The sequence below is a fragment of the Bombina bombina genome, chromosome 6 (genome assembly GCF_027579735.1).
Source record: "Bombina bombina isolate aBomBom1 chromosome 6, aBomBom1.pri, whole genome shotgun sequence".
Classification (NCBI taxonomy): domain Eukaryota; kingdom Metazoa; phylum Chordata; class Amphibia; order Anura; family Bombinatoridae; genus Bombina; species Bombina bombina.
In genome coordinates, this window is record NC_069504.1 from 257,620,881 (window position 1) to 257,648,381 (window position 27,501).

The window sequence follows — 27,501 nt, forward strand, 5'->3', positions numbered from 1 at the left end:
TTTAGTAGACATCCCAAAGTATTGATCTAGGACAATTTTGGTATATTTCATACCACCATTTCATCGCCAAATGCGATCAAATACAAAAAATCGTTCACTTTTTCACAAATTTTTTCACAAACTTTTGGTTTCTCACTGAAATTATTTACAAACAACTTGTGCAATTATGGCATAAATGGTTGTAAATTCTTCTCTGGGATCCCCTTTGTTCAGAAATAGCAGACATATATGGCTTTGGCGTTGCTTTTTGGTAATTAGAAGGCCGCTAAATGCCACTGCGCACCACAAGTGTATTATGCCCAGCAGTTAAGGGGTTAATTAGGGAGCTTGTAGGGTTAATTTTAGCTTTAGTGTAGTATAGTAGACAACCCCAAGTATTGATCTAGGCACATTTTGGTATATTTCATGCCACCATTTCACCGCCAAATGCGATCAAATTGAAAAAAAAGTTAAATTTTTCACAATTTTAGGTTTCTCACTGAAATAATTTACAAACAGCTTGTGCAATTATGGCACAAATGGTTGTAAATACTTGTCTGGGATCCCCTTTGTTCAGAAATAGCAGACATATATGACTTTGGCGTTGCTTTCTGGTAATTAGAAGGCCGCTAAATCCTGCTGCGCCTCACACGTGTATTATGGCTAGCAGTGAAGGGGTTAATTAGGGAGTTTGTAGGGAGCTTGCAGGGTTAATTTTAGCTTTAGTGTAGAGATCAGCCTCCCACCTGACACATCCCACCCCCTGATCCCTCCCAAACAGCTCCCTTCCCTCCCCCACCCCACAATTGTCCCCGCCATCTTAAGTACTGGCAGAAAGTCTGCCAGTACTAAAATAAAAGGTTTTTTTTTTTTTTTTTTTTAAATTTTTTTTAGCATATTTACATATGCTAGGGTGTAGGATCCCCCCCTTAGCCCCCAACCTCCCTGATCCCCCCCAAAACCGCTCTCTGACCATCCCCTCTGCCTCATTGGGGGCCATCTTGGGTACTGGCAGCTGTCTGCCAGTACCCAGTTTGCAAAAAAAAAGTGCTTTTTTTTATTTTTATTTGGCTTTTTTCTGTAGTGTAGCTTCCCCCCCCCCCCCCCCCCACACAGACAAACCCCCACCACCTTGCTGATCTTTTTTTTTTTTTTTTAAATATTAAGGCATTTAAACATTTTTTATTAACAAATTTTCTGTAGTGTAGCGGTTCCCACCCGCTCCCTCCCCGTGCACGCGCCCGCGCTCCCGTGCACGCGTCCGTGCGCGCCCCCGCTCATCCCCGCCCACGATCCCGCCCCCCCTGCACATAACCAGGGCCATCGATGGCCGCCACCCGCCTCCCGGTCCGGCTCCCACCCACCAATGCAGGGAGCCACCGATCTCCGGTGCAGAGAGGGCCACAGAGTGGCTCTCTCTGCACCGGATGGCTTAAAAAGGTTATTGCAGGATGCCTCCATATCGAGGCATCACTGCAATAACCGGAAAGCAGCTGGAAGCGAGCAGGATCGCTTCCAGCTGCTTTCCAAACAGAGGACGTGCAGGGTACGTTCTCAGGCATTAACTGCCTTTTTTTTGAGGACGTACCCTGCACGTCCTCGGTCGTTAAGGGGTTAAGCAGAGCACCATTTTCAAGCAATATGTGGAAGAAAAAGGATCTCTCTGCTGCCGAAACGAGTAAAATAGTTCAATGCCTTGGACGAGGTATGAAAACATTAGATATTTCATAAAAACTTAAGCGTGATCATCACACTATTAAGAGATTTGTGGCTGATTAAGAGCACAGACGGGTTCGTGCAGATAAAGGCACATTGAGGAAGATTTCTGCCAGATCCATGCATCGGATCAAGAGAACAGCTGCTAAAATACCATTACATAGCAGCAAACAGATATTTGAAGCTGCTGGTGCTTCTGGAGTCCCACAGACATCAAGGTGTAGAGTCCTCCAGAGAGTCTTGCAACTGTGCATAAACCTTCCATTCGGCCACCACTAACCAATGCTCACAAGCAGAAACGGCTGCATTGAGCAGAAAAATACATGAGGACTAATTTTCAAACAGTCCTGTTCACTGATGAGTGTCGTGCAACCCTGGATGGTCCAGATGGATGGAGTAGTGGATGGTTGGTAGACGGCCATCCTGTTCCAATAAGGCTGCAACGTCAGCAAGGCGGTGGTGGAGTCATGTTTTGGGCCGGAATCATGGGAAGAGAGCTAGTTGGCCCCTTTAGGGTCCCCAAAGGTGTAAAGATGACCTCTGCAAAGTATGTGGAGTTCCTGACTGACCAATTCCTTCCCTGGTACAGAAGGAAGAACTATGCTTTCCGTAATAAAAGCATCTTCATGCATGACAATGCACCATCTCATGCTGCAAAGAATACCTCTGCATCAATGGCTGTTATGGGGATAAAATAAGAGAAAGTCATGGTGTGGCCTGCATCCTCGCCTGACCTCAATCCTATTGAGAACCTTTGGAGCATCCTCAAGCAAAAGATCTATGAGGGTGGGAGGCAGTTTACATCCAAACAGCAGCTCTGGGAGGCTATTCTGACATCTTGCAAACAAATTCAAGCAGAAACTGTCCAAAAACTCACAAGTTCAATGGATGCAAGACTTGTGAAGCTGCTATCAAATAAGGGGTCCTATGTTAAAATGTAACGTGACCTGTTAAAATGTTTAAAAAGTTAAAATGTTGTTCAAAGTTTGATTGAAATAGCTTTTGATTTCAGTAAATATGCTGCAAACACAACAAATGACAATTTTCAGTTCTTTACAACCTATAAAGTGTTTTGAAACTTACTGTGCGTAATAATTTGGAACAGTGCATTCTAAGGCCTAGATTTGGAGTTCGGCGGTAGAAGGGCTGTTAACGCTCCGCGGGCTTTTTTCTGGCCGCACCATAAATTTAACTCTGGTATCGAGAGTTCAAACAAATGCTGCGTTAGGCTCCAAAAAAGGAGCGTAGAGCATTTTTACCGCAAATGCAACTCTCGATACCAGAGTTGCTTACGGACGCGGCCAGCCTCAAAAACGTGCTCGTGCACGATTCTCCCATAGGAAACAATGGGACTGTTTGAGCTGAAAAAAAAACCTAACACCTGCAAAAAAGCAGCGTTCAGCTCCTAACGCAGCCCCATTGTTTCCTATGGGGAAACACTTCCTACGTCTGCACCTAACACTCTAACATGTACCCCGAGTCTAAACACCCCTACCCTTACACTTATTAACCCCTAATCTGCCGCTCCCGCTATCGCTGACCCCTGCATATTTTTTTAACCCCTAATCTGCCGCTCCGTAAACCGCCGCAACCTACGTTATCCCTATGTACCCCTAATCTGCTGCCCTAACATCGCCGACCCCTATATTATATTTATTAACCCCTAATCTGCCCCCCTCAACGTCGCCGACACCTGCCTACACTTATTAACCCCTAATCTGCCGAGCGGACCTGAGCGCTACTATAATAAAGTTATTAACCCCTAATCCGCCTCACTAACCCTATCATAAATAGTATTAACCCCTAATCTGCCCTCCCTAACATCGCCGACACCTACCTTCAATTATTAACCCCTAATCTGCCGAGCGGACCTCACCGCTATTCTAATAAATGTATTAACCCCTAAAGCTAAGTCTAACCCTAACACTAACACCCCCCTAACTTAAATATAATTTACATCTAACGAAATAAATTAACTCTTATTAAATAACTTATTCCTATTTAAAGCTAAATACTTACCTGTAAAATAAATCCTAATATAGCTACAATATAAATTATAATTATATTATAGCTATTTTAGGATTAATATTTATTTTACAGGCAACTTTGTAATTATTTTAACCAGGTACAATAGCTATTAAATAGTTAAGAACTATTTAATAGTTACCTAGTTAAAATAATAACAAATTTACCTGTAAAATAAATCCTAACCTAAGATATAATTAAACCTAACACTACCCTATCAATACATTAATTAAATAAACTACCTACAATTACCTACAATTAACCTAACACTACACTATCAATAAATTAATTAAACACAATTCCTACAAATAAATACAATTAAATAAACTAGCTAAAGTACAAAAAATAAAAAAGAACTAAGTTACAAAAAATAAAAAAATATTTACAAACATAAGAAAAATATTACAACAATTTTAAACTAATTACACCTACTCTAAGCCCCCTAATAAAATAACAAAGCCCCCCAAAATAAAAAATTCCCTACCCTATTCTAAATTAAAAAAGTTACAAGCTCTTTTACCTTACCAGCCCTGAACAGGGCCCTTTGCGGGGCATGCCCCAAGAATTTCAGCTCTTTTGCCTGTAAAAAAAAACATACCATACCCCCCCCAACATTACAACCCACCACCCACATACCCCTAATCTAACCCAAACCCCCCTTAAAGAAACCTAACACTAAGCCCCTGAAGATCTTCCTACCTTGTCTTCACCATCCAGGTATCACCGATCCGTCCTGGCTCCAACATCTTCATCCAACCCAAGCGGGGGTTGGCGATCCATCATCCGGTGGCTGAAGAGGTCCAGAAGAGGCTCCAAAGTCTTCCTCCTATCCGGCAAGAAGAGAACATCCGGACCGGCAAACATCTTCTCCAAGCGGCATCTTCGATCTTCTTCCATCCGGTGCGGAGCGGGTCCATCTTGAAGCAGGCGACGCGGATCCATCCTCTTCTTCCGTTGTCTCCCAACGAATGACGGTTCCTTTAAGGGACGTCATCCAAGATGGCGTCCCTCGAATTCCGATTGGCTGATAGGATTCTATCAGCTAATCGGAATTAAGGTAGGAATTTTCTGATTGGCTGATGGAATCAGCCAATCAGAATCAAGTTCAATCCGATTGGCTGATCCAATCAGCCAATCAGATTGAGCTCGCATTCTATTGGCTGTTGCGAGTTCTTTTTTATTTTTTGTACTTTAGCTAGTTTATTTAATTGTATTTATTTGTAGGAATTGTGTTTAATTAATTTATTGATAGTGTAGTGTTAGGTTAATTGTAGGTAATTGTAGGTAGTTTATTTAATTAATGTATTGATAGGGTAGTGTTAGGTTTAATTATATCTTAGGTTAGGATTTATTTTACAGGTAAATTTGTTATTATTTTAACTAGGTAACTATTAAATAGTTCTTAACTATTTAATAGCTATTGTACCTGGTTAAAATAATTACAAAGTTGCCTGTAAAATAAATATTAATCCTAAAATAGCTATAATATAATTATAATTTATATTGTAGCTATATTAGGATTTATTTTACAGGTAAGTATTTAGCTTTAAATAGGAATAAGTTATTTAATAAGAGTTAATTTATTTCGTTAGATGTAAATTATATTTAAGTTAGGGGGGTGTTAGTGTTAGGGTTAGACTTAGCTTTAGGGGTTAATACATTTATTAGAATAGCGGTGAGGTCCGCTCGGCAGATTAGGGGTTAATAATTGAAGGTAGGTGTCGGCGATGTTAGGGAGGGCAGATTAGGGGTTAATACTATTTATGATAGGGTTAGTGAGGCGGATTAGGGGTTAATAACTTTATTATAGTAGCGCTCAGGTCCGCTCGGCAGATTAGGGGTTAATAAGTGTAGGCAGGTGTCGGCGACGTTGAGGGGGGCAGATTAGAGGTTAATAAATATAATATAGGGGTCGGCGATGTTAGGGCAGCAGATTAGGGGTACATAGGGATAACGTAGGTGGCGGCGCTTTGCGGTCGGAAGATTAGGGGTTAATTATTTTAAGTAGCTGGCGGCGCTTTGCGGTCGGAAGATTAGGGGTTAATTATTTTAATTAGCTGGCGGCGACGTTGTGGGGGGCAGGTTAGGGGTTAATAAATGTAATACAGGGGTCGGCGGGGTTAGGGGCAGCAGATTAGGGGTACATAAGTATAACGTAGGTGGCGGTCGGCAGATTAGGGGTTAAAATATTTTAATCGAGTGGCGGCGATGTGGGGGGAGCTCGGTTTAGGGGTACATAGGTAGTTTATGGGTGTTAGTGTACTTTAGGGTACAGTAGTTAAGAGCTTTATGAACCGGCGTTAGCCCAGAAAGCTCTTAACTCCTGCTATTTTCAGGCGGCTGGAGTTTTGTCGTTAGAGCTCTAACGCTCACTTCAGAAACGACTCTAAATACCGGCGTTAGGAAGATCCCATTGAAAAGATAGGATACGCAAATGGCGTAGGGGGATCTGCGGTATGGAAAAGTCGCGGCTGAAAAGTGAGCGTTAGACCCTTTAATCACTGACTCCAAATACCAGCGGGCGGCCAAAACCAGCGTTAGGAGCCTCTAACGCTGGTTTTGACGGCTACCGCCGAACTCCAAATCTAGGCCTTAGTTTTTTATTTTGAAAAAAAATACTGTTATCATTAGGAGGTTTTTTCAATAAAATTTGAATTGTACTCTTAATAGTTGATAAATTGAGAATTATGCTGACTGTTGTTTACATCAATTATTTAGGTAAATGAGAAAGATATCATTGGCATAATAATTTGGAACAGGGTGTAGAGTTCTGACAAACAAAAACATAATTTATGTAAGAACTTACCTGATAAATTAATTGCTTTCATAATGGCAAGAGTCCATGACCTAGTGACGTATGGGATATACATTCCTACCAGGAGGGGCAAAGTTTCCCAAACCTCAAAATGCCTATAAATACACCTCCCACCACACACATACTTCAGTTTAACGTATAGCCAAGTAGTGAGGTGTAAAAAGGAGTAAAAAAAGCATACAAAAAAGAGGAACTGGAAAATAATATTGTGCTTTCATACAAAAAAATATAACCACCAAAAACAGGGTGGGCCTCATGGACTCTTACCATTATGAAAGAAATGAATTTATCAAGTAAGTTTTTACATAAATTATGTTTTCTTTCATGTAAATGGCAAGAGTCCATAAGCTAGTGACGTATGGGATAAAATACCCAAGATGTGGAAGTCCACAGAAGAGTCACTAGAGAGGGAGGGATAAAACAAAAACAGCTATTTACGCTATTAAATCCAAAAAATAAGTTATTCTTCTAAACAGAAGAAACAAACTGAGACAGCTGCCTGAAGAACTTTTCTACCAAAGACTGCTTCAGAAGAAGCAAATACATTGAAATGGTAAAATTTAGTAAATGTATGCAAAGAAGACCAAGTTGCTGCTTTGCAAATCTGATCAACTGAAGCTTCATTCTTAAAAGCCCAAGTGGCAACTGATCTAGTAGAATGAGCTGTAATTCTTTGAGGCGGAGACTGTCCCGCCTCCAAATAAGCCTTGTGAATCAAACGCTTTAACCAAGATGCCAAAGAAATGGCAGAGGCTTTCTGACCTTTCCTCGAACCAGTTTTAAAGATGTATATATTATACAGCGCCAACATTCAAAGGATACAGGCTCCGAAAGTGATATCCCTAAAAACTCACAGAAAATAGCTATATTATATAAAAACTACTACAGGTTGAGGCCAAATTGATTTTTTATATAGATAGTATATATCCACAGGACCTTAATGCTGATTTTGAAGTCTTCCATCTTTTTAGCTAAATATTTGCTTTTACTAAGTTATTTTTAAGTTTTAAATAACCTTAGTTTTTATCATCTGAGTAACTTTCATAAATTAGCAATTTTATATAACCCTTCCCCTACATTTTATATTTTATATAAATTCATTAAGTGTCATTTATATAATGTGTTTCTAAAGATGTACCATTTCCATTATGATTCTATCACGTTTTATAACGTTTTTATTATGTTTATTATGTTTCTATAACGATTTTTGTTTTCTTTATGATATTTGTTTTTATACAGATACCCACTTTTACAATAAGTTTTATAAGGACCTATTCTTAATGATATTTAGGTTTATAAAATGCATTTTATTTTTAAATTGTACCATTTTTAAAGTGCATTAATCATTACAATTGTTTCATGTTTTATTGTTCCTGCTTTAAGTCATAACCATGTTTAACTGTATTTCTATATAATAGATTGCTAATTGTATAAGAGGTATAAAAAATGTATCTCACTGATATGGAAAATCCCTATAAGATTTAATTGTATTCTTTCAAGACTTCTAATATTATAGACTCGAGCATACTATTAGTAAAAACACAAGCTTTCAATTTGTTTTTAAAATTCTACCATGAGGGGGAATTGGCTCGTAATAATATGTCTGATACCAGAAGTGACCCAGTGATAAGAATGAACGGTCACCATTTTGTTTAAGGGCATCAAAGGGTCCCCATGATAAATGTATTGGCAATTCGAGGCGGGAAACTATGCCTAAACTGATTGGTCACTATAGACCATTTAAGCCATGTTATAAACAGCAGTAAACATCTTGAAAACGCATTGCTATACACGTTAATAGTTGCCACTACTCAAGTCTAACATAGGGTAAGGCTATTTTCAACCAAATGTATATTTTATTTAGCAATATTGCATATGTATTTTTTGTTTCCACAGGTACCTATTTCACTGGATCTCATTGGATCTCTTTACTTTTATTTTTTGGACACTTTCTCATCCTTTGTAGGATTATATTTTTCTATTTACATTAGGATTTAACTTGGACACAGGACATTCCACATAGGACATTTGATAAGGATATCACAAACCACTAAGACATTCTTTATTACGTGGGAATTTTTAAATCACTTTATTAATATTTTTTACACATTTGGTTATGTCTTCTAGCCTCTGAGGGCTAACTTACGCTATTGATTTTATTGTCGATTGTTGACAATATATATATAGATAGATAGATAGATATAGGGTACCCTACTTTATATGTTGTAATAAATGCATTTTAACATTAATTTTTAAGTTGTTAATTTGATACTACAGCCTTGGTTGGCGCTCCCTTTTTTATATAATACTTTCCTAGAACCAGAAAAGACAACAGACTAGAAGTCTTCTTGAAATCCTTAGCAGCCTTAACATAATATTCCAAAGCCCTTACCACATCCAAAGAGTGTAACGATTTTTCAAGCAAATTCTTAGGATTCGGACACAAGGAAGGAACAATCATTTCCCTATTAATGTTGTTAGAATTCACAACCTTAGAAAGTGATTTAAACAAAGTCCGCAAAACAGCTTTATCCTGATGAAAAATCAGAAAAGGAAACTCACAAGAGAGAGCAGATAATTCAGAAACTCTTCTAGTAGAAGAGAGAGGGAAAAGTAACAATACTTTTCAAGAAAGTAATTTAATATGCAAAGAATGCATATGCTCAAAAGGAGGAGCCTGCAAAACCTTCAAAACCAAATTAAGACTCCATGGAGGAGAAATAGACTTAATAACAGGCTTCATACGGACCAAAGTCTGAACAAAACAGTGAATATCATGAAGTTTAGCAATCTTTCTATGAAATAAAACAGAAAGAGCAGAGATTTATCCCTTCAAAGTACTTGCAGACAAACCTGTAATTCTAGGAATTCTAAAAGTATGCAAAGAGAATTTATGAGAAGAACACCATGAAATATAGGTTTTCCAAACCCGATGATAAATCTTCCTTGAAACAGACTTACGAGCCTGCAACATAGTATTGATCACTGAGTCAGAGAAACCTCTATGACTAAGCACTAAACGTTCAATTTCCATACCATCAAATTTAGAGATTTAAGATCCTGATGGAAAAACGGCCCTTGAGATAGAAGGTCTGGCTTAAAGGAAGTGACAAAGGTTGACAACTGGAAATCCGGACAAGATCCGCATACCAAAACCTGTGAGGCCATGCTGGTGCTATCAGAAACACATGCGATTGTTCCATTATGATCTTGGAGATCACCCTTGGAAGAAGAACTAGAGGCGGAAAAATATAAGCAAGTTGGTAAGACCAAGGAACTGCTAACGCATCCACCATCTCCGCCTTAGAATCCCTGGACTTGGAAAGGTATCTGGGAAGTTTCCTGTTTAGATAGGAAGCCATCAGATCTATTTCTGGAAGTCCCCACATCTGTACAATCTGAAAAAACACACCTGGATGGAGAGAACACTCCCCCGGATGCAAAGTCTGACGGCTGAGATAATCCACTTCCCAATTGTCTACAACTGGGATAAGAGTTGAATTCCGCCCAAGAAAGTATCCATGATACTTCTTTCATTGCTAAAGGACTGTGAGTCCCTCCCTGATGATTGACATATGCAACAGTTGTGATTTTGTCTGTCTGAAAGCAAATTAAAAGTTCTCTCTTTAATAGAGGCCAAGTCTGAAGAGCCCTGAAAATAGCACGGAGTTCTAAGATATTGATTGGTAACCTCGCCTCTAGAGGATTCCAAACCCCTTGTGCTGTCAGAGACCCCCAGACAGCACCCCAACCTCAAAGACTTGCATCTGTTAAAACTACAGTCCAGGAAGGACGAACAAAAGAGGCCCTTTGAATAATACAATGATGGTCTAACCACTAAGTCAGAGAGAGTAGAATGCTGGGATTTAAGAATATCAATTGTGATATCCGAGTATAATCCCTGCACCACTGATTTAACATGCAAAGCTGCAGAGGTCTCATATGAAAACGAGCAAAGGGGATTGTGTCCGATGCTGTAGTCATGAGACCTAAAACTTCCAGGCACATAGCCACTGAAGAGAATGATCGAGACTGAAGGTTTCGACAGGCTGAAACCAATTACATTCATCTCTTGTCTGTTAAAGACAGAGTCATGGACACTGAATCTATCTGGAAACCTAAAAAGGTGACCCTTGTCTGAGGAATCAAGAATCTCTTTGGTAAATTGATTCTCCAACCAAGCCTTTGAAGAAACAACACGAGTTGATTCGTGTGAGATTCTGCTAAATGAAAAGATTGAGCCAGTACCAAGATATCATCCAAATAAGGAAAAACCGCAATATGCTGCTCTCTGATTACAGATAGAAACGCACCGAGAACCTTCAAAAAGATTCTTGGAGCTGTCGCCAGGCCAAATGGAAGAGCGACAAATGGTAATGCTTATCTAGAAAAGAGAATCTCAGAAACCGATAGTGATCTGGATGAATCAGAATGTGAAGATAAGCGTCCTGTAAGTCTATTGTGGACATGTAATGACCTTGCTGAACAAAAGGCAGAATAGTCCTTATAAGTCACAATCTTGAAAGTTGGGACCCTTACAAATCGATTCAAAAACTTCAGATCCAGAACTGGTCTGAATGAATTTTCTTTCTTTGGGACAATGAATAGATTTGAATAAAAACCCAGACCCTGTTCCTGAAGCGGAACTGGTGTAATCAACCCCTGAAAGCTCCAGATCTGAAACACACTTCAGAAAAGCCTGAGCTTTCACAGGATTTGTTGGAACATGAGAGAGAAAGAATCTTCTCACAGGAGGTCTTATTCTGAAACCTATTCGATACCCTTGAGAAACAATGCTCTGAATCCACTGATTCTGAACAGAATCTGCCCAAACATTTTGAAATAATTTCAATCTGCCCCCCACCAGTTGAACTGGATTGAGGGTCGCACCTTCATGCAGTCTTGGGGGCTGGCTTTGGCTTCTTATAAGGCTTGGATTTATTCCAACTTGAAGATGGCTTCCAAATGGAGCCAGAGTCCTTAGGTGAAGGAGTGGTTTTCTGTTCTCTATTCTGACAAAAGGAACGAAACCGATTAGAAGCTTTAGATTTACCCTTAGACTTTTTATCTTGGGGGGAAAAAAACTCCCTTCCCCAAGTGATAGTGGAAATAATAGAATCCAACTGAGAACCAAATAAATTATTACCCTGGGAAGATAGAGATCGTAATCTAGATTTAGATACCATGTTAGCATTCCATGATTTAAGCCATAAAGCTCTTCTAGCCAGAATAGCTAAAGACATAGATTTAACATTAGTCTTGATGATATCAAAAATAGCATCACAGATAAAATGATTAGCATGTTTAAACAAACAATGCTAGACAAATCAGGATCTGTTTCCTGATGTGCTAAGCTATCCAACCAAAAAGTTGATGCCGCCGCAACATCAGCCATAGAAATGGCAGGCCTGAGAATATAGCCAGAATTTAAATAAGCTTTCCTTAGATAAGATTCAATCTTCCTATCTAAAGGATCCTTAAAAGAAGTACTATCTTCCATAGGAATAGTAGTACGCTTGACAAGAGTAGAAATAGCCCATCAACCTTAGGGACTTTTTCCCAAAACTCCAAATTAGCCACTGGTAAAAGGATAGAACTTCTTAAACCTAGAAGGAGGATTAAAAGAAACACCAGGCTTAGAACATTCCTTAGCAATCACATCAGAAACCGCATCTGGAACAGGAAAAACCTCAGGAGTAATCACAGAAGGTTTAAAAACAGAATTTAAACGTTTACTGGTTTTGTTATCAAGAGGATCAGACTCCTCAAACCACAAAGTAACCAATACTTCTTTCAACAAAGACCGAATATATTCAATCTTAAAAAGAAAAGAAGATTTATCAATTTCAATTTCTGAAGTAGGATCTTCTGAAGCAGAGAGATCCTCTTCATAGGAGGATATTTCAGTATGTTGTCGGTCATCACAAATTTCATCAGTTTTATGAGAAATTTTAAAAGACCTTTTACGTTTATTAGAAGGTGGAATAGCAGACATAGCCTTCTGTATTGCATTAGCAATATAATTTTAATATCAACAGGGATATCATGTACATTATATGTTGAAGGAACAACAGATGCTGTACTAGTACTAATAGAAACATCTGCATGCAAAAGCTTATCATGACAACTGTAAAATAATATAGCTGGATATATAATCTCAGCTTGCTTACAACAGATACACTTAGCTTTGGCAGTGTGTTCAGGCAGCATGGTTCCTACAGTAGCTTCTGAGACAGGATCAGACTGAGACATCTTGCAAAGTGTAAAAGAAAAAATAACATTTAAACAAAATATCCAATTTCCTAATATAGTAGTTTCAGGAATGTGAAAAAATGCATATGCTAAATAAGCAAAAAAAAAGCAAACAGCATAGCCCTCTAGAATATAAAGAGAGAAGGGAGCATAAAGGAAGTGGGGTAATATAATAAAAAAAAATACATATTTGGCGCCAAGTATGACGCACAACATCCGGAAATGACGCAACTCACGTCATAACAAGCGCGGCTGCGCCAAACAATCTTACTTCAATAAAGATGCAGGAAATTAGTAAACTTGCGACACCATAGACGCAAAATTGCGGCAAAAAAATGTTTGCGCCAAAAATGACGCAATAAATTACAGCATTTTTCGCCCTCGCGAGCCTAGATTTGCCCACGAAATTTAAGGAAAAAAACAAGTCAAATTGGAAAGAGACTAAACCCCAGGTAAGAAAATTTTAAAAAATAACTTCCTAAAACATGATTCTCATACTGAAACTGTTAGACTGCAAAGGGAAATACACATAGACCTGACTCATGGCAAATATAAGTAAATACATATATTTAAAACTTTATATTAATACATAAAGCGCCAAACATAGCTGAGAGTGTCTTAAATAATTATACATACTTACCGAAGACACCCATCCACATATAGCAGACAGCCAAACCAGTACTGAAAACTATCAGCAGAGGTAATGGTATATAAGAGTATATCGTCGATCTGAAAAGGGAGGTAGGAGATGAATTCCTACGACCGATAACAGAGAACCCTTGAAAAGATTTCCCATGAGTAAAACCATAAAAATCAACAGGCAATACTCTCTTCACGTCCCTCTGACAAACATTGTACTCTGAGAGGAATTGGGCTTCAGAATACTTAGAAGCGCTTATCATAAAAGAAAACATAATAATCAAGCACAAAGTTTGTAAAAACTGAAGTATGTGTGTGGTGGGACATGTATTTATAGGCATTTTGAGTTTGGGAAACTTTGCCCCTCTTGGTAGTAATGTATATCCCATACGTCACTAGTTCATGGACTCTTGCCATTTACATGAAAGAAAATGACCTAAATGAAGATGACGGCTACTAAACCAGTATCTCCAGAGACAAATAAAAAAGAAAGCAATACAGATTACTAGATTAAAGAAGGGTTGTTACAGTGATGGTAAATCTGAGCGTTTAAAAAAAACTCTAGGATTTACCATCACTAACTATAATTTCATTCATCACTTATTTAAAAAAAGGGTGCTAAACTTAGCCCGTCTGTGCTACAACAGCTCGCTAAAGTCAGAGCCTCAGGCCGCCCATGGCACAGCGCTCTTCTTCAATAAGGTGACGTTTCCATTTCTAAACCAATAGCCGTGCGTATCATCTGACAGTGTTCTGTATCCTAGCATGGCTATTGGTTTTAGAGGTAGAAACATCAACTCCTTCGTAGAGTGCTGTGCCATGAGCTCTCACATCCAAATTGTGAAGACGAAAATCCTTAGAGTTCTGAGGGGCTGGGAAAAAAAGAACCACAATTTCCTGATTAATTGTACGAAAAGCAGCCTTATCTTGATGAAAAAAATCAGAAAAGGAGGTTTGCACGACAAAGCTGAAAGCTCAGAAGCCGTTCTAGATGAAGAAATAGCTAGAAGAAGAACCATCCAGGATAAAATCTGAAGGTCTAAACCATGCAGAGGCATGAAGGAGGAGTCTGAAGAACCCTTAAAACCAGATTAAGATTCCAAGGAGGGGAAAATGGAGGAATAACTGGTTTAATGACCTTGTAAGTAAAACCTCTCTGAGACAAAACTAAGCAATCAATCCCCAATGCCATCAAATTCAGAGAGTTTTGAAATCTTAATAAAAGAAAGGACATTGAGAGAGATCCCTTCTTAGAGGAAGCCTCCAAGGTGGGCACAAGGACATCTGAACCAGACCCACAAACCAAATCCTGCAAGGCCACGCCGAAACAATCATTACTGTATGAGGTCGAGCCAAACCTGGAGAGCTCTGGAGATTACATAGTATTCCAGAATATTTATGAGTAACCTCACTGCTCGGAGACCCCCAGACTGCGCCCTAACCTAATAGACTGGCAGCTGTGGAAACTACTACCCACACTGGCCGAAGAAAGTAGGCCCCCAGTCACAAAGTTAGGCACTGTCTTTTCCTGTGAGCTAACAGGATATTCTGAGACAGAGCCTCACAATCTATCCATTGATGCAGCACCTGCAATTAGATGCCTGAAGATTAAATCTGGCAAATGGAACTATGTCTGAGGCAACAACCATGAGATTCAAAACTTTCATACTTCATCTATAAAAGAGCACAGCCCTGTTGCAACTTCAGTCTGCACGGACCTGTCAGGAAAAACAGAGTTATGGAATCAATTATTACCCAGTAAAGACACACATGTCTTAGTTAAAGAATGTACTGGAAGATTTATTTTTCAACAGTGATTCTGAAGCAACTGACGTACCATCTGAGTGTGAGGCACAGCCAGATGAAAAGAGTAAGTTTAAACCTGAAGGTCAACCAAAAAAGGAACTTCAGAAAATCCTTGAGCTCGAATAACAGACAACAGAGCACCCAGCATTTTTGTAAATACTTAGAAAGCTGTTGTCAGACCGAAAGGGAGGACCACAAGCTAATAATGCTTGTCCAAAAAAAACATAATTTATGCTTACCTGATAAATTCCTTTCTCCTGTAGTGTAGTCAGTCCACGGGTTATCATTACTTATGGGATATTAACTCCTCCCCAACAGGAAGTGCAAGAGGATCACCCAAGCAGAGCTGCTATATAGCTCCTCCCCTCTACGTCACACCCAGTCATTCGACCGAGAACCAAACGAGAAAGGAGAAACTATAGGGTGCAGTGGTGACTGGAGTATAATTTAAAAAAAAAAATTTAGACCTGCCTTAAAAAACACGGCGGGCCGTGGACTGACTACACTACAGGAGAAAGGAATTTATCAGGTAAGCATAAATTATGTTTTCTCCTGTTAAGTGTAGTCAGTCCACGGGTCATCATTACTTATGGGATACCAATACCAAAGCTAAGTACACGGATGACGGGAGGGGCAGGCAGGATCTCTATACGGAAGGAACCACTGCCTGAAGAACCTTTCTCCCAAAAACAGCCTCCGAAGAAGCAAAAGTGTCAAATTTGTAAAATTTGGAAAAAGTATGAAGAGAAGACCAAGTTGCAGCCTTGCAAATCTGTTCAACAGAGGCCTCGTTCTTAAAGGCCCAAGTGGAAGCCACAGCTCTAGTAGAATGAGCTGTAATCCTTTCAGGAGGTTGCTGTCCAGCAGTCTCATAGGCTAAGCGTATTATGCTACGAAGCCAAAAGGATAGAGAGGTAGCAGATGCTTTTTGACCCCTCCTCTGACCAGAATAAACGACAAACAGGGAAGAAGTTTGGCGAAAATCTTTAGTTGCCTGTAAATAAAATTTCAGGGCACGGACTACATCTAGATTGTGCAGAAGTCGTTCCTTCTTTGAAGAAGGGTTAGGACACAATGATGGAACAACAATCTCTTGATTGATATTCTTGTTAGTGACTACCTTAGGTAAGAACCCAGGTTTAGTACGCAGAACTACCTTATCTGAATGAAAAATCAGATACGGAGAATCACAATGTAAGGCTGATAGCTCAGAGACTCTACGAGCCGAGGAAATAGCCATTAAAAACAGAACTTTCCAAGATAATAGCTTGATATCAATGGAATGAAGGGGTTCAAACGGAACACCCTGTAAAACGTTAAGAACTAAGTTTAAGCTCCACGGTGGAGCTACAGTCTTAAACACAGGCTTAATTCTAGCCAAAGCATGACAAAAAGCCTGAACGTCTGGAACTTCTGACAGACGTTTGTGTAAAAGGATGGACAGAGCTGAGATCTGTCCCTTTAAAGAACTTGCAGATAAACCCTTTTCTAAACCTTCTTGTAGAAAAGACAATATCCTAGGAATCCTAACCTTACTCCATGAGTAACTCTTGGATTCGCACCAGTGTAAGTATTTACGCCATATCTTATGGTAAATTTTCCTGGTAACAGGTTTCCTAGCCTGTATTAAGGTATCAATTACTGGCTCCGAAAATCCACGCTTTGATAAAATTAAGCGTTCAATTTCCATGCAGTCAGCTTCAGAGAAATTAGATTTTGATGTTTGAAAGGACCCTGAATTAGAAGGTCCTGTCTCAGAGGCAGAGACCAAGGTGGACAGGATGACATGTCCACTAGATCTGCATACCAGGTCCTGCGTGGCCACGCAGGCGCTATTAGAATCACTGATGCTTTCTCCTGTTTGATCCTGGCAATCAAACGAGGAAGCATCGGGAAGGGTGGAAACACATAAGCCATCCTGAAGGTCCAAGGTGCTGTCAAGGCATCTATCAGGACCGCTCCCGGGTCCCTGGACCTGGACCCGTAACGAGGAAGCTTGGCGTTCCGGCGAGACGCCATGAGATCCATATCTGGTTTGCCCCAACGTCGAAGTATTTGGGCAAAGACCTCCGGATGAAGTTCCCACTCTCCCGGATGAAAAGTCTGGCGACTTAGGAAATCCGCCTCCCAGTTCTCCACTCCTGGGATGTGGATCGCTGACAGGTGGCAAGAGTGAGACTCTGCCCAGCGAATTATCTTTGATACTTCCATCATCGCTAAGGAACTCCTTGTCCCTCCCTGATGGTTGATGTAAGCCACAGTCGTGATGTTGTCCGACTGAAACCTGATGAACCTCAGAGTTGCTAACTGAGGCCAAGCCAGAAGGGCATTGAGAACTGCTCTCAATTCCAGAATGTTTATTGGAAGGAGACTCTCCTCTTGAGTCCATGATCCCTGAGCCTTCAGGGAATTCCAGACAGCGCCCCAACCTAGTAGGCTGGCGTCTGTAGTTACAATTGTCCAGTCTGGCCTGCTGAAGGGCATCCCCCTGGACAGATGTGGCCGAGAAAGCCACCATAGAAGAGAATCTCTGGTCTCTTGATCCAGATTCAGCGTAGGGGACAAATCTGAGTAATCCCCATTCCACTGACTTAGCATGCACAATTGCAGCGGTCTGAGGTGCAGGCGTGCAAAAGGAACTATGTCCATTGCCGCTACCATTAAGCCGATTACCTCCATGCATTGAGCCACTGACGGGTGTTGAATGGAATGAAGGGCACGGCAAGCATTTAGAAGCTTTGTTAACCTGTCCTCTGTCAGGTAAATTTTCATTTCTACAGAATCTATAAGAGTCCCCAAGAAGGGAACTCTTGAGAGTGGTAAGAGAGAACTCTTCTCCTCGTTCACTTTCCACCCATGCGACCTTAGAAATGCCAGTACTAACTCTGTATGAGACTTGGTAGTTTGAAAGCTTGACGCTTGTATCAGAATGTCGTCTAGGTACAGAGCTACCGAAATTCCTCGCGGTCTTAGTACCGCCAGAAGAGAGCCCAGAACCTTTGTAAAGATTCTTGGAGCCGTAGCCAACCCGAAGGGAAGAGCTACAAACTGGTAATGCCTGTCTAGGAAGGAAAAACATAATTTATGTAAGAACTTACCTGATAAATTCATTTCTTTCATATTAACAAGAGTCCATGAGCTAGTGACGTATGGGATATACATTCCTACCAGGAGGGGCAAAGTTTCCCAAACCTTAATATGCCTATAAATACACCCCTCACCACACCCACAAATCAGTTTAACGAATAGCCAAGAAGTGGGGTGATAAGAAAAAAAGTGCGAAGCATATAAAATAAGGAATTGGAATAATTGTGCTTTATACAAAAAAATCATAACCACCACAAAAAAGGGTGGGCCTCATGGACTCTTGTTAATATGAAAGAAATGAATTTATCAGGTAAGTTCTTACATAAATTATGTTTTCTTTCATGTAATTAACAAGAGTCCATGAGCTAGTGACGTATGGGATAATGACTACCCAAGATGTGGATCTTTCCACACAAGAGTCACTAGAGAGGGAGGGATAAAATAAAGACAGCCAATTCCTGCTGAAAATAATCCACACCCAAAATAAAGTTTAACAAAAAACATAAGCAGAAGATTCAAACTGAAACCGCTGCCTGAAGAACTTTTCTACCAAAAACTGCTTCAGAAGAAGAAAATACATCAAAATGGTAGAATTTAGTAAAAGTATGCAAAGAGGACCAAGTTGCTGCTTTGCAGATCTGGTCAACCGAAGCTTCATTCCTAAACGCCCAGGAAGTAGATACTGACCTAGTAGAATGAGCTGTAATTCTCTGAGGCGGAATTTTACCCGACTCAACATAGGCAAGATGAATTAAAGATTTCAACCAAGATGCCAAAGAAATGGCAGAAGCTTTCTGGCCTTTCCTAGAACCGGAAAAGATAACAAATAGACTAGAAGTCTTACGGAAAGATTTCGTAGCTTCAACATAATATTTCAAAGCTCTAACAACATCCAAAGAATGCAACGATTTCTCCTTAGAATTCTTAGGATTAGGACATAATGAAGGAACCACAATTTCTCTACTAATGTTGTTGGAATTCACAACTTAAGGTAAAAATTCAAAAGAAGTTCGCAACACCGCCTTATCCTGATGAAAAATCAGAAAAGGAGACTCACAAGAAAGAGCAGATAATTCAGAAACTCTTCTAGCAGAAGAGATGGCCAAAAGGAACAAAACTTTCCAAGAAAGTAATTTAATGTCCAATGAATGCATAGGTTCAAACGGAGGAGCTTGAAGAGCTCCCAGAACCAAATTCAAACTCCAAGGAGGAGAAATTGACTTAATGACAGGTTTTATACGAACCAAAGCTTGTACAAAACAATGAATATCAGGAAGAATAGCAATCTTTCTGTGAAAAAGAACAGAAAGAGCGGAGATTTGTCCTTTCAAAGAACTTGCGGACAAACCCTTATCTAAACCATCCTGAAGAAACTGTAAAATTCTCGGTATTCTAAAAGAATGCCAAGAAAAATGATGAGAAAGACACCAAGAAATATAAGTCTTCCAGACTCTATAATATATCTCTCGAGATACAGATTTACGAGCCTGTAACATAGTATTAATCACGGAGTCAGAGAAACCTCTTTGACCAAGAATCAAGCGTTCAATCTCCATACCTTTAAATTTAAGGATTTCAGATCCGGATGGAAAAAAGGACCTTGTGACAGAAGGTCTGGTCTTAACGGAAGAGTCCATGGTTGGCAAGATGCCATCCGGACAAGATCCGCATACCAAAACCTGTGAGGCCATGCCGGAGCTATTAGCAGAACAAACGAGCATTCCCTCAGAATCTTGGAGATTACTCTTGGAAGAAGAACTAGAGGCGGAAAGATATAGGCAGGATGATACATCCAAGGAAGTGATAATGCATCCACTGCCTCCGCCTGAGGATCCCGGGATCTGGACAGATACCTGGGAAGTTTCTTGTTTAGATGAGAGGCCATCAGATCTATCTCTGGGAGCCCCCACATTTGAACAATCTGAAGAAATACCTCTGGGTGAAGAGACCATTCGCCCGGATGCAACGTTTGGCGACTGAGATAATCCGCTTCCCAATTGTCTACACCTGGGATATGAACCGCAGAGATTAGACAGGAGCTGGATTCCGCCCAAACCAAAATTCGAGATACTTCTTTCATAGCCAGAGGACTGTGAGTCCCTCCTTGATGATTGATGTATGCCACAGTTGTGACATTGTCTGTCTGAAAACAAATGAACGATTCTCTCTTCAGAAGAGGCCAAAACTGAAGAGCTCTGAAAACTGCACGGAGTTCCAAGATATTGATCGGTAATCTCACCTCCTGAGATTCCCAAACTCCTTGTGCCGTCAGAGATCCCCACACAGCTCCCCAACCTGTGAGACTTGCATCTGTTGAAATTACAGTCCAGGTCGGAAGAACAAAAGAAGCCCCCTGAATTAAACGAAGGTGATCTGTCCACCACGTTAGAGAGTGTCGAACAATCGGTTTTAAAGATATTAATTGATATATCTTCGTGTAATCCCTGCACCATTGGTTCAGCATACAGAGCTGAAGAGGTTGCATGTGAAAACGAGCAAAGGGGATCGCGTCCGATGCAGCAGTCATAAGACCTAGAATTTCCATGCATAAGGCTACCGAAGGGAATGATTGAGACTGAAGGTTTCGACAAGCTGTAATCAATTTTAGACGTCTCTTGTCTGTTAAAGACAGAGTCATGGACACTGAATCTATCTGAAAACCCAGAAAGGTTACCCTTGTTTGAGGAATCAAAGAACTTTTTGGTAAATTGATCCTCCAACCATGATCTTGAAGAAACAACACAAGTCGATTCGTATGAGACTCTGCTAAATGTAAAGACTGAGCAAGTACCAAGATATCGTCCAAATAAGGAAATACCACAATACCCTGTTCTCTGATTACAGACAGAAGGGCACCGAGAATCTTTGTGAAAATTCTTGGAGCTGTAGCAAGGCCAAACGGTAGAGCCACAAATTGGTAATGCTTGTCTAGAAAAGAGAATCTCAGGAACTGATAATGATCTGGATGAATCGGAATATGCAGATATGCATCCTGTAAATCTATTGTGGACATATAATTCCCTTGCTGAACAAAAGGCAATATAGTCCTTACAGTTACCATCTTGAACGTTGGTATCCTTACATAACGATTCAATAATTTTAGATCCAGAACTGGTCTGAAGGAATTCTCCTTCTTTGGTACAATGAAGAGATTTGAATAAAACCCCATCCCCTGTTCCGGAACTGGAACTGGCATAATTACTCCAGCCAACTCTAGATCTGAAACACAATTCAGAAATGCTTGAGCTTTCACTGGATTTACTGGGACATGGGAAAGAAAAAATCTCTTTGCAGGAGGTCTCATCTTGAAACCAATTCTGTACCCTTCTGAAACAATGTTCTGAATCCAAAGATTGTGAACAGAATTGATCCAAATTTCTTTGAAAAAACGTAACCTGCCCCCTACCAGCTGAACTGGAATGAGGGCCGTACCTTCATGTGAACTTAGAAGCAGGCTTTGCCTTTCTAGCAGGCTTGGATTTATTCCAGACTGGAGATGGTTTCCAAACTGAAACTGCTCCTGAGGACGAAGGATCAGGCTTTTGTTCTTTGTTGAAACGAAAGGAACGAAAACGATTGTTAGCCCTGTTTTTACCTTTAGACTTTTTATCCTGTGGTAAAAAAGTTCCTTTCCCACCAGTAACAGTTGAAATAATAGAATCCAACTGAGAACCAAATAATTTGTTTCCCTGGAAAGAAATGGAAAGTAGAGTTGATTTAGAAGCCATATCAGCATTCCAGGTCTTAAGCCATAAAGCTCTTCTGGCTAAGATAGCCAGAGACATAAACCTAACATCAACTCTAATAATATCAAAAATGGCATCACAGATGAAATTATTAGCATGCTGGAGAAGAATAATAATATCATGAGAATCACGATTTGTTACTTGTTGCGCTAGAGTTTCCAACCAAAAAGTTGAAGCTGCAGCAACATCAGCCAATGATATAGCAGGTCTAAGAAGATTACCTGAACATAGATAAGCTTTTCTTAGAAAAGATTCAATTTTTCTATCTAAAGGATCCTTAAACGAGGTACCATCTGACGTAGGAATGGTAGTACGTTTAGCAAGGGTAGAAATAGCCCCATCAACTTTAGGGATTTTGTCCCAAAATTCTAACCTGTCAGGCGGAACAGGATATAATTGCTTAAAACGTTTAGAAGGAGTAAATGAATTACCCAATTTATCCCATTCCTTGGAAATTACAGCAGAAATAGCATTAGGAACAGGAAAGACTTCTGGAATAACCGCAGGAGCTTTAAAAACCTTATCCAAACGTATAGAATTAGTATCAAGAGGACTAGAATCCTCTATTTCTAAAGCAATTAGTACTTCTTTAAGTAAAGAGCGAATAAATTCCATCTTAAATAAATATGAAGATTTATCAGCATCAATCTCTGAGATAGAATCCTCTGAACCAGAAGAGTCAAAAGAATCAGAATGATGGTGTTCATTTAAAAATTCATCTGTAGAGAGAGAAGATTTAAAAGACTTTTTACGTTTACTAGAAGGAGAAATAACAGACAAAGCCTTCTTTATGGATTCAGAAACAAAATCTCTTATGTTATCAGGAACATTCTGCACCTTAGATGTTGAAGGAACTGCAACAGGCAATGGTACATCACTAAAGGAAATATTATCTGCTTTAACAAGTTTGTCATGACAATTATTACAAACAACAGCTGGAGGAATAGCTACCAAAAGTTTACAGCAGATACACTTAGCTTTGGTAGATCCAGCAGGCAGTGGTTTTCCTGTAGTATCTTCTGGCTCAGATGCAACGTGAGACATCTTGCAATATGTAAGAGAAAAAACAACATATAAAGCAAAATAGATCAAATTCCTTATAAGACAGTTTCAGGAATGGGAAAAAATGCCAAACATCAAGCTTCTAGCAACCAGAAGCAAATGAAAAATGAGACTGAAATAATGTGGAGACAAAAGCGACGCCCATATTTTTTAGCGCCAAATAAGACGCCCACATTATTTGGCGCCTAAATGCTTTTGGCGCCAAAAATGACGCCACATCCGGAACGCCGACATTTTTGGCGCAAAATAACGTCAAAAAATGACGCAACTTCCGGCGACACGTATGACGCCGGAAACGGAAAAGAATTTTTGCGCCAAAAAAGTCCGCGCCAAGAATGACGCAATAAAATGAAGCATTTTCAGCCCCCGCGAGCCTAACAGCCCACAGGGAAAAAAGTCAAATTTTTGAGGTAAGAAAAAATATGATAATTCAATGCATAATCCCAAATATGAAACTGACTGTCTGGAAATAAGGAAAGTTGAACATTCTGAGTCAAGGCAAATAAATGTTTGAATACATATATTTAGAACTTTATAAATAAAGTGCCCAACCATAGCTTAGAGTGTCACAGAAAATAAGACTTACCCCAGGACACTCATCTACATGTTTGTAGAAAGCCAAACCAGTACTGAAACGAGAATCAGTAGAGGAAATGGTAAATATAAGAGTATATCGTCGATCTGAAAAGGGAGGTAAGAGATGAATCTCTACGACCGATAACAGAGAACCTTATGAAATAGACCCCGTAGAAGGAGATCACTGCATTCAATAGGCAATACTCTCTTCACATCCCTCTGACATTCACTGCACGCTGAGAGGAAAACCGGGCTCCAACTTGCTGCGGAGCGCATATCAACGTAGAATCTAGCACAAACTTACTTCACCACCTCCCTTGGAGGCAAAGTTTGTAAAACTGATTTGTGGGTGTGGTGAGGGGTGTATTTATAGGCATTTTAAGGTTTGGGAAACTTTGCCCCTCCTGGTAGGAATGTATATCCCATACGTCACTAGCTCATGGACTCTTGTTAATTACATGAAAGAAACCTTAGATACCGGTAATGCTCTCTGTGAATCGGTATGTGAAGGTAAGCATCCTTTAAATCCACTGTGGTCATGTACTGACCTCTTTGGATCATGGGTAAGATTGTCCGAATAGTTTCCATCTTGAACAATGGAACTCTTAGGAATTTGTTTAGGATCTTTAAATCCAATATTGGTCTGAAGGTTCCCTCTTTTTTGGGAACCACAAACAGATTTGAGTAAAACCCTTGTCCGTGTTCCGACCGCGGAACTGGGTGGATCACTCCCATTAGTAAAAGGTCTTGTACACAGCGTAGAAACGCCTCTTTCTTTATCTGGTTTGTTGACAACCTTGAAAGGTGAAATCTCCCTTGTGGAGGAGAAGCTTTGAAGTCCAGAAGATATCCCTGAGATATGATCTCCAACGCCCAGGGATCCTGGACATCTCTTGCCCAAGCCTGGGCGAAGAGAGAGAGTCTGCCCCCCACTAGATCCGTTTCCGGATCGGGGGCCCTCACTTCATGCTGTCTTAAGGGCAGCAGCAGGTTTTCTGGCCTGCTTGCCCTTGTTCCAGGCCTGGTTAGGTTTCCAGCCTTGTATGTAGCGAGCAACAGCTCCTTCCTGTTTTGGAGCAGAGGAAGTTGATGCTGCTCCTGCCTTGAAGTTACGAAAGGCACGAAAATTAGACTGTCTAGCCCTGGGTTTGGCTCTGTCTTGAGGCAGGGCATGGCCTTTACCTCCCGTAATATCAGCGATAATTTCTTTCAAACCGGGTCCGAATAAAGTCTGCCCCTTGAAAGGTATGTTAAGTAATTTCGATTTAGAAGTTACATCAGCTGACCAGGATTTTAGCCACAGCGCTCTGCGTGCCTGAATGGCGAATCCGGAATTCTTAGCCGTAAGTTTAGTTAAATGTACTACGGCATCAGAAATAAATGAATTAGCTAGCTTAAGGGTTTTAAGCTTGTGTGAAATCTCATCTAATGTCGCTGAGTCAAGGGTCTCTTCCAGAGACTCAAACCAAAATGCTGCCGCGGCCGTGACAGGCGCAATGCATGCAAGGGGTTGTAATATAAAACCTTGTTGAACAAACATTTTCTTAAGGTAACCCTCTAACTTTTTATCCATTGGATCTGAAAAGGCACAGCTATCCTCCACCGGGATAGTGGTCCTTAGGGACCGTTTGCCATAAGTCCCGTGTGGTGGCGTCTATTGGAAACATTTTTCTGAATATAGGAGGGGGTGAGAAAGGCACACCGGATCTATCCCACTCCTTAGTAATAATTTCAGTAAGTCTCTTAGGTATAGGAAAAACGTCAGTACTCGTCGGTACCGCAAAATATTTATCCAACCTACACATTTTCTCTGGGATTGCAACTGTGTTACAATCATTCAGAGCCGCTAACACCTCCCCTAGTAATACACGGAGGTTTTCCAGCTTAAACTTGGCCCTAGCATTATCAGTATACTCTGTTCTCATCCCAGAGTGATCTCGTTTACCTCTAAGTTCTGGCAATTTAGACAAAACTTCAGTCATAACATTAGCCATGTCTTGTAGAGTGATTTGTAATGGCCGCCCTGATGTACTTGGCGTTACAATATCACGCACCTCCTGAGCTGGAGATGCAGGTACTGACACGTGAGGCAAGTTAGTCGGCATAACTTCCCCCTCGTTGTCTGGTGAATGTTGCTTAACATGTACAGATTGACTTTTATTTAAAGTAGCATCAATGCAATTAGTACATAAATTTCTATTGGGCTCCACCTTGGCTTTTGAACATATTGCACAAAGAGATTCCTCTGTGTCAGACATGTTTAAACAAACTAGCAATTAGACTAGCAAGCTTGGAAATACTTTTCAACTAAATTTACAAGCAATATGTAAAAGCGTTACTGTGCCTTTAAGAAGCACACAAAAACTGTCACAGTTGAATAACAATGAACCGGATTAGTTATAGAAACCAAATTTAGCAAAGGATTGCACTCATTAGCAATGGATGATTAACCCTTAATATCAGAAAAAAAACGGATAACAATTGAAAATATAAGCGTTTTTATCACAGTCAAAGCACAGTCTCACAGATCTGCTGTGAGTGATTACCTCCCTCAAAACTAGTTTTGAAGACCCCTGAGCTCTGTAGAGACGTCCTGGATCATGCAGGGAGAAAAAGGCAGATTGTGACTGAATTTCTGATGCGTAGTAAAAGCGCCAAAATAGGCCCCTCCCACTCACACTACAACAGTGAGGGAAGCTCAGTAAACTGTTTTAATTTAAAACAAACGACAGCCATGTGGAAAATAAAGCCCGATTTTTCACCAAGTACCTCAGATAATTAAACGATTTAACATGCCAGTAAACGTTTAAAATCTAATATATGAAATGTCATTAAAAAGCCTGCTGCTAGTCGCTCACACTGCAAGTTAGGCTAAAAGTTATATGCATACAGTATTTTCCCAGTGAAGTGCCATTCCCCAGAAATACTTAAGTGTAAACATATATACATATCAGCCTGATACCAGTTGCTACTACTGCATTTAAGGCTGTACTTACATTATATCGGTATTAGCAGTATTTTCTCAGTCAATTCCATTCCTTAGAAAATAATATACTGCAACATACCTCTTTGCAGGTGAACCTGCCCGCTGTCCCCTGATCTGAAGTTACCTTACTCCTCAGAATGGCCGAGAACAGCAAACGGATCTTAGTTACGTCCGCTAAGATCATACACAAAAACTCAGGTAGATTCTTCTTCAAATTCTGCCTGAGAAGGAAACAACACACTCCGGTGCCGTTTAAAATAACAAACTTTTGATTGAAGATATAAAAAACTAAGTTTAATCACCACAGTCCTCTCACACATCCTATCTATTAGTTGGGTGCAAGAGAATGACTGGGTGTGACGTAGAGGGGAGGAGCTATATAGCAGCTCTGCTTGGGTGATCCTCTTGCACTTCCTGTTGGGGAGGAGTTAATATCCCATAAGTAATGATGACCCGTGGACTGACTACACTTAACAGGAGAAAGCAATCTGTTAAAATCTATGTTAACCATAAACTGACCCTCCTGCACTAAAAGTAAAGTGTGAGCTGTCTCCATCTTGAAAGTAGGAACTTTCAGGAGTTTGTTGACTATTTTGAGATAAAAAAACAAGCTGAAAAGTACCTCATTTGTGGTACTATAAAGCTATTTGAATAAAACCCCTGGTTTAATTCTTAAGTTGGAAGTGTAGCAAATCTCTCTCATTAATTCCTCATTTTTACACAAGCCAAGAACCCCTATCATTATTGGGTAAATTAGAGGGGCTTCTACTGAAGGGAAATTTCTGATGAGCTAAAGAAGGATCACCTTTTTA

At 40.1% G+C, this 27,501-nt stretch overlaps 1 protein-coding gene across 2 annotated transcripts in view; it reads right to left on the reverse strand.

Annotated features, from left to right (window-relative positions):
• The window catches only part of CNOT2 (CCR4-NOT transcription complex subunit 2), a 644,096-nt gene that overhangs the window by 236,321 nt on the left and 380,274 nt on the right, over nt 1-27,501 (reverse strand). The window lies entirely within an intron of this gene.